Here is an 8,779-nt window from a genome sequence, read left to right as displayed (position 1 = left end):
CTCTCAAGTGGTTACGGCTATTTAACTTTCCGGCTTCTATGATTAGGTTAAGTTAGGGTTAACAGTTTGTTCCAGCAGGTGACAGGATATATCATTAAAATGGTTTAGGGGACTATGTCAGTAGGTTTTATTTGCGTCCAACAGATGCAAACTTCAGGTAACATAGAAAGTGCCGACTGTCATTTCAGTTCTTTAAAAGAAAAATCCCCAAAACCAGTGTCTTATTTAAACAAACGTAATATGAAATGGAATGTGTACATAGATGTGGGAAAGAGACTGACACAGTATTCTAATGAGGAAGGAAGACCCATGTTTTATATCCAATGGCCAAAAATATACCTAAAGAGCAAGATTTAAGTTTTAATCCTCAGTGAAGTGCTTATTTACTTCCTAATTTACAGCAGATAACCTAACTAAATGTGATAAATATTTAGAATGTTGGTCCGGCAGATGTTAATTCACACACAACTTCGAAATATTAACTGGTCTCAGACAGCTAAGGTTATAGGCAACTTATCCTAACTCCATTCAGCAAAGTGCTTTAACAATGAAAAATCAGTACCTCAACAGTGGATGTTAAACAGGTCATGAGCTTAGTGTGCATGAACCATAAACCTATACTGCAACAATTATGGATATAATTATGGATATAATCAAGTGGACAGATAGCACCTCCTATACATAAGGTTGCAAGCATCCCATTATAATTCTTCCCACAAACTCATCTCTGAAAGAGCCATCTTTTGGAGTTTGAACTTGTTTTGTGTGTGTTTTAAGGAGGAACATTCCTTTAAGATAATCAAGTGCTTCCAGCAGTTTTAATGCATTCAGAAAAGGAGAAAACCTATTTTATTTTAATAAAAATTCCAACTATTTTTTTTAAAATAGCAATTATCAAATGTTAAGTTAAAAATCAGTCACAATCAATTTGCTAAAGCCATACCTTATTAAAATGTGACAGCTTTGATTTTTCCATTCTCTTTCCCAGACCTCTTTACATATACTCCTCCATGCGCTCCTACAGCAGACTGGAAGCTGCCTTAGCAGTCTGTCTCAGGGATCAGCCTATTTTTACTAAAACAATCACAGATGGGTTGTTTTTTTTTTAAACTTTACTAAGTTAAATAAAATTATTCACCCTTCCTTAAACATGGAAAGGATGTGCCCAAAGCCTTTATTTTATATGTATGTAAATATAAAAATCAGATTAAACTATTGGTCAAATTCAAGCCAGATTTGCAAATAGTTTCAGTGTCCCCTGCCCCATGCATTTTTTTGCAAAATTTATTATGGGCTTAAATTGCCTAGCTCGAATGCTCAAACATGCAAAATGCATGTATGACCCATCCTCCATTTACATCCATAATTATCCTGCGTGATTGGTACTGGAAAATGTTAAGGTAAAGTTGGTTACTTGCTTTGCAGAATTCCAAGGAGCAAATAATACTGCAGACATCAAAGTTTTGTCACTGGGATTAGTTCCTAGCCTGCAGCTCAGCATTAAGCATGTAGGACCAGGTATGGTTTTGATTTATACCCACCACCTCTTAAATGTAATTTACAGTGTAGACTCTTTTATGGTGAACGGATGAATAGCCACACAGCTAAGCAGTTCTTGCCTATCATATGACCAACATGATATTCATCTGTCCTTTCCAGATGGTGTAAACAATTATATTTTCCTACTATTCATCTATGGATAAACCAAAGGCAGCAGATGCTTTAGGTATCCTACCAGCTTTGAGGCTGTCACAAAATCACTGTTTTTTCCTCAGGCATTAAAATAAAATACAGTAACGTGAACAAACTAAAGCAGCTACAATTAAACATTTTAAATTAGTCGTGAAGTCAGTAATGAAGCTCTATTTTGACACTTGTGTAATTTTTCTTCAGCTTTTCCTCAAACGAAAGAAATTAGGCATAAATATTTCAGAGTGTAATTAACCATTGGAATAACTTACCAAAGGGTTGTGGTGGATTCTCCCTCACTGACCATTTTTAAATCAAGATCAGACATTTTACTAAAAGATCTGCTCTAGGAATTATTTAGAGGAAGTGCTATGGTCTGTGTTATACAGATCAGATTAGATGATCACAATAGTCCATTCTAGCCTTGGAATCGATGGAAAAAAGTGGCTATATAAAGCAGTAAGTACAGCACTCCCTTAACAGTAATAAACAAAAATCTAGTAATTTTGTTCCATTTAGCAAACTGGAAGGTCCAGGGGGAAGATTTAATATGTGCTAACTTTATTTTCCAGCTCTTGTAACAAGTGTCACTGCACAATTTAACTGTGGGAGTACCCATTGTGTTAACTATCCAAAGGCACTGTGGGAGACAAATTAGTTTCAATTTTGCCATAGTAGTGGGTTAATAATGAATCTTAAATTTTATAATAAATAACATTCATGCATTAGAACATTGGTTCTTTTTAAAACAGCATGAAAAGAATGATGGCTTTTTAAAAATTAATAAGAATTGGCCAGTGTCATCACTCTCCAGCAAATTGGGTTATGAGTTGGTGGTAGACAAATGCCATGAATCCCTCTCCCCTCAACAACAAAACTTGATTCAGTGTTCTAGAGAACCTTTCACCTGATGAGCTTGAAGCATTTAATAAACAGCCTGTAGTGAAGTAAGTCACATACCCTGTTTACAGTTAGGTAAAGTGTGACCTGCACATTCAGAAGAACCTAGGGATACGTCTATATTGATGGCAGTACCGTCAGCACCGCCAGATCGATTCTGCAGGATCAATAGAGTGGCAGGGGAGACCCACTCAATCCATCGGAAAGTCAACAGCATTAATCTACTCCTGCAAAAAGATTAACACTCCGTTGACAGGAAGACATTTCCCATCGGCACACTATAGTAACAGAAGTTAGGAAGTCGATGGGATATATGCAAGCTATTCTACGTAGCTTGCGTATCTCCCATCAACTGCCACCAAATTTCACCGGCACTGTAGACCGGTGTTTCTCAATTTTTTAAGAAGCAAGTACCCCCTAACTTCCAAAAATTTTAATAAGTACCCCAACACTCAATTTTCTATGGGCTTTTATGTTTACAGACTAACGTGAGCCATATGTTGGAAGAAGGGCCGAGTATATAAGGCCGTGACATGTCAGATCTAGTGTGGGTAGGGTTGCCACCTTTACACCAGGGTGCACAACTCAACTCAAGCATATACCTGGTCTAGAGGTGATGTTGGCCAAAGCTAGGAGGCTTTAAGCGGCATGCCAACGCTGGGGAATATAAAGCACCGTGCCAAATTCTTTGCCATAGATTTGAGAGGAGGAAGGGGTGAGAGAGAGAGAGGAAAAGAGGGTAACTGGTAAAATCTGGAGCGGTCAGAGCAGTGAAATTGACAAGTTTACTGGGCTTTGGGCGGGGGGACCTACCATCGTGGGATGTGGGCAGGCTGCTGCTGCCCATCTTCAGGCCGGGGCACTGGAGGCAGTCCCTTGGCTTGGAGCCAGGGCATGGGTGGCTGCCACCCAGCTAATGAGATGCAGGAGGCTGCCACCAGGCTCCCAGCTTAGAGCTGGTACCTGGCAGGAAGCAGGCGGCCGCTGCTCACCTTCCCCAAAAGCTGGTGGCTGCTGCCTGCCTCCCAGCTGGGAGCTATGACTGGGAGGGAAACGGGCTGCCACCCGCCTGCCCCATAAACTAGGGGCTGCCACACACCTCCCAGCTGGGAGCTGGGACCAGGTGGGAAGTGGGCTGCTGCTGCCTGGCTTCTCCAGAAGTCGGCAGCTGCCACCCACTTCACCTTCACTGTTTTTGCTGGGTACCCCCTGCCTGTGTCTCACGTACCCCCCATGGGTACATGTACCACAGGTTGAGAAACTATGATGTAGACAAAGCCTACGTAAGTTACTGGGAGGTGGCAGAACTGGGAATACAACTCAAAGGAATAGTCCCTGTGCTAAACACTGGTACTCCCCCCTTGAACCTAGGGCAAGGTAAGCATTTAACTACTTAAATCAATTGACCTGCACAAAAGCAGTGGAGAGTTTCTTTAATTCTGTACCTAATCAAAAAATGGTAACAAGTGAGCAACCAGAAATACATTCTTTAGTATGTGGGCTTTTTGTAATTTACTATTAGCCTTGGGTTCTTTCTTTAATTTGATTGTAAACAAGTTTGAGTTGATCTTAATTTTTAACCTATTTTTACTGAGCTAACAGCATACCGGAGTTAGGCGTCTTTAGTCCCAAGTAGACAAACACGTATACATGACCTGCAACATGTCTGACTCATGGTGCAATGTTGTGGCTCACATGAAGCACTTGATCGAAATAAACAAAGGTAATCAAATGTTATACTTCATGGCATAAAAAAAACCCATTATATAATACTCCATAATCCCCACCCTGAGTCAGGAGGCGGTCCCATTAATGTCATTAGGCTTACTTGTGGAGTAAGGCAGTAGTCAGTGTGAAAGAGGTAGGCAAAATCTGTCCCTAAATTAGCCTACCCTTTTAAACAAAAAAAATTACCACCGACAGTAGTTAATGCTATTAATTTACAATATTCTGAATAAAGTAGGACAATACTTCTTTGCGTGTGTGCTAAATTTCTCTAGCAGCTTTCTTAGTTTTACCAGTGGCCCCTTATCACAGAAGAACTTTGGCTGCCTCTTGTTCAAAATAGCCTGGATTTGTTGACTTTCAGGCTATGCTGTAGGACTCATTTGTTTAAGAGAGACAGGAAGATTGAGGCACACTCTGATGTAGGATTTGATTTATGTATTTAATTCCAAGTTTCTGCTGCTGTTTACAAGGGCTGAGCTGCTTGAATTGCATTTTCAGTTTTGTCATTTTAAACAACTGGCTGGATAGCGAAAGCCTATGGATGGGTGGCCTTTTCATTATGCTACATAAAAATTAAAGCAAGCATCCTGTGGAAAAAATAGTGCTTCAATAGCAGGCTCCAAATCACCACTGAATGTGTGTTTGGCAGATTAAAAGCTCGCTGGCAATGCCTTTATGGCCAGTTAGACCTAAATGAGGAAAATATTCCCATGGTGGAGCACACAGCAGGTGCCTATAACAATATTTGTGAAGCTAAGGGTGGAACGATTCCCCCAGGTGAAGCACAGAGGCACATTGCCTTGCAGCTGAATATGAACAACCAGATGTCAGGGCCCTTAGAGGGGCACAACGGCGGCCATTCTATATAGGGAGGCCCTGAGAAGCCATTTTGACCACAAGCATCAATAAGGTGTCTTGGTAAACCGCAATGTGCCATGCTATGTTCGCCCGTTCGCACTGTTTATCAATGTGAGGTGCACCCCTGTGTGCAAGAGACAAAGATTGCTTAACTTTCACAGAGTACGTCTTTATTAAATGAGAGTTAATTACAACATACACAAAAAGCTGGGCTGGCGGGGAGACAGCTGTGAGGGGCACTGTGAGCTATGACGGCTGTGGTGAGTCCAGCTATTGTTGTGGAAGCTGTCTGAAGGGGTGGAGTCAACAGGGAACCAAGAATTTGGTAGGAAAGTGTGGGTGGCGTTTGGGAAGGGTATGGAAAGCAGTTCTGCGTTGTCTGCAGGGGGGCAAGCACTCATGAATTCTGTCTTAGCAGCTACAGGCACTCAGCAGGTGTGATGGGTTTTCCCTTCCAGAGCACATCTGTAGAAACACAACAGAAGCATGATTGTGAGTGCAATAACAGCACTGATGCATTACTGTAAAGTACACCTCTTCCTCACTGTCCCCTGGCAAGCACACAGCTCAATGATCAACCAGGACATGGTGAGTTGTGCAGAGGGGAAGGGGCCGCTCAGGCTGGGGAAAAAGTTCTGGTTGGTTGTTTGGTGGATTCACTCAAGTAGATAAGGAAAATTGTGCCTCCATTTTCCACAGGCAAGGGCCAGACAAGCCAATATCTAACTCCTGAGAGTAAGCGGGTATTCTAGGCTGCATGTCCAAGAGCAGCTTCAAACCAGATCTCTATGCTGCTTGCCTGTGTGCAGCTTTGGTCCCTGCACAAGTGAGTGCAGATTGGCAAGGGAAAGTTTTCTACAGTGGGGTAGAAACAAAGCAGCTCTACCGAGGAATCTCCAGCAGAGGATTGGCGAGTACCTCCAGGAAAGTTTCCTAGTGATCTCTCTGGAGGATTCCTATGAAATCTTGGTGTGCTTTAATGCACTTGCCACCACACTGTCTAGCTGCACAGGGGAATGGGAAACACATGCAAACACAGCTACTCTTGTGCATTTCTAGCCCTTCAACTAGCGGTTTAATGCAACAAAGCAAGGACAGCTGTACCTCATGTAACCGGGCAGCCTCAGCTCAAAAATAAAAATCACTTACCTGAGCTCCCCTCGCCTGCATCCTGCACACCAGAGCTGGAGGGTTGGCACTGGCTCAATCCTTCCAGAGGTTCTGGCTCCCGACGTCAGCCAACGACCAAGGCCCCTGCTTCGCTTCATTTTTCAACTTGACCTCCTCATTCACTTCTTCATCTTCATCCTCAAGCCTGCAGAGGTATCCACAGGTCTTTTGGTGGTAGAGGTGGGGTTGCTGCTGAGGATGGCTTCCAGCTCCTTACAGAAGCAGCAGGTCTTTGTCTCTGCACCAGAGCAACCGTTTGACTCCCTAACCCTTTGGTATCCCTGCCACTGCTCCTTGATTTTCTGCACGGCCCTGCAGCATGTCCCATTTATATCCCTTCTCCACCATTAAACAAGAAATTTGACCGTACATATCGAAGTTCCTTTGGCTGGAGCAGAGCTAGGACTGCACAGCCTCCTCCTCCCAAATGCTGATCAGATCCAGAAGCTCCTGTGTGCACCAAACAGGAGAGCATTTGGTGTATGGAGCTGGCATGCTCAGCTGGGAAGATACAATGTGAGCTCTCCAGGACTGCCACACAGGAAATGGCATTTCAAAAATCCCCAGGACTTTAAAGCGGGAGGGGTGGATGGCTGCAGGGCAGCAGAGTTCAAAGGCAGGTGGGCAATGTGGGATATTTCCTGGAGGCCGTTTACCACAGTAGAACCAAGCACGGTGTCTACACTGATGCTTTGTCACATAAAGCTCTACATCACTCATCAAATGGTTTTATTTTGTCCCAAAATCAGGGGAGTTGAGTCGGGGGGGGAAGGAAGAAATAGTAATTACATACACCACCGTGTGTACATAGCCATTTTGCTGCAAAAAGCTGACTTTGGTCAACAAATGTCTCTAGTGTAGACCAGGCCTAAGAGTGACAGATGGTGTTTTATTCCAGAGCATCCTGATAGTACATTAGCATGAAAACAGAACCCTCTAGTAGTTACGTTTTGGCTAGGAGTATTGGGAAATTCAATGCAATCCTCACCTTGTTTTCCTTTGATTACAGGTCTCACTTTTATTCTCTAACTGCTGTGGCAAGGCACCACCTCTACTTCCCCAGCCCAAGCACTTTCCCCTCTGGCAGGGCCTGGTGTAAATCAGCTCCGAGTGTTCACAAGGGAGGCCATAGGGTAGGCCATAGGCCTAGGCACCCTTCCACCAAACAAAAAGAAACGCATTTACAAAAACAAAGGGGGTCCTCAGGATATCAATCTTCTAAACAGGCACTTACTTTTAGTTGGGGGGGAGTCGTTGTGTGATTTCATGCTGCTGAACAGTTTTATTTGATGATGAGAATGTTATAAGTCAGGTCAGAACACTACTTATTTTAGAAAGCCATTTACTGTTTTCTTGTGATCTCGCTCCAGGCTCCCCAGTGACTGAGGGTTATTTATGGATAAGATTGGTGAATGGTTAAGATGCTTTGAAGTTGGAAAGTACCATCTAAGTACTAGGTGGTGTTAGTTGTAAAAATCCCCAAGGCTAAGGTTATAGTTGATCTATACAGTTATACAGTACCTGCAAAGTGCTGATGTCCATGGCAGTAACATTCTTACTATTTGATTTGTTCTAATTTAACCAAAACACAAAAGTCATAATTTGATATCAATTGAGTGTATTGTATTCATGTCCTATAATGATTTTTGAGGGGATAAATCCACTGAACTTACTCGTACAAATACATTAGAAATTTGAATGCTATTTTTATTTTTGGCATATTGAAGTTCCCCTATTGGAGTCATTTGTATCTATTACATTCCTCTCTTGTATTGGTGTATTCACCATATCTAGATTCACATTTAAAATGGCTTTAGAAAGAGCTGTGAACTTCTTCCCATGATTGAGCACTTGGTAAACTTAAATTAGTTTCTCTTCTCAGTTTCTCGTTTGCAGAGCAAATATTTACTGTAGTTTCCAATCTGCACATTCCTCTTGGACCTCATCCCACAATGTGCTCAGTGCCCTGAATTCTCACTGAAGCTAGTGAGATTTGCACCCTTCATTTTGCTTACAGTGTTGTTGTAGCTGTGTTGGTCCCAGGATATGAGAGAGACAAGGTGGGTGAGGTAATATCTTTTATTGGACCAACTTCTGTAGAGGAAAGTTTCTCTCAACCTTAATTCTAGCACTCAATGTTTCACAGGCTCCTGGTAATCACACTTGGATCTCAATCCTGCAATTTGCTCCACTGATTTTATGAGGCTCTACAGGGACACAGGGTCCACCCATGACGGACAGTTTGCAGGAACAGAGCCTCAGTGTAGGGGAAAATGGACAACCTCTAGTCTCCACATAAAGGAACAAATATGAACACATAGGTTTAGAAGACCTGCAGTCTGATATTTAAAGCATGGGACAGGGATTCTGCAGTGAATCACAGACAAAGGGACCTCAGGAGGTCATCTAATCCAAACCCCTGGTCAAAGCAGGA

The sequence above is a fragment of the Emydura macquarii genome, unplaced genomic scaffold, assembly GCF_026122565.2.
Source record: "Emydura macquarii macquarii isolate MOO-44397 ecotype Brisbane River unplaced genomic scaffold, CSIRO-AGI_Emac_v2 contig_3108, whole genome shotgun sequence".
Taxonomy (NCBI): domain Eukaryota; kingdom Metazoa; phylum Chordata; order Testudines; family Chelidae; genus Emydura; species Emydura macquarii.
The sequence above is the reverse complement of the archived record's forward strand: the minus strand, read 5'-3'. Positions refer to the sequence as shown.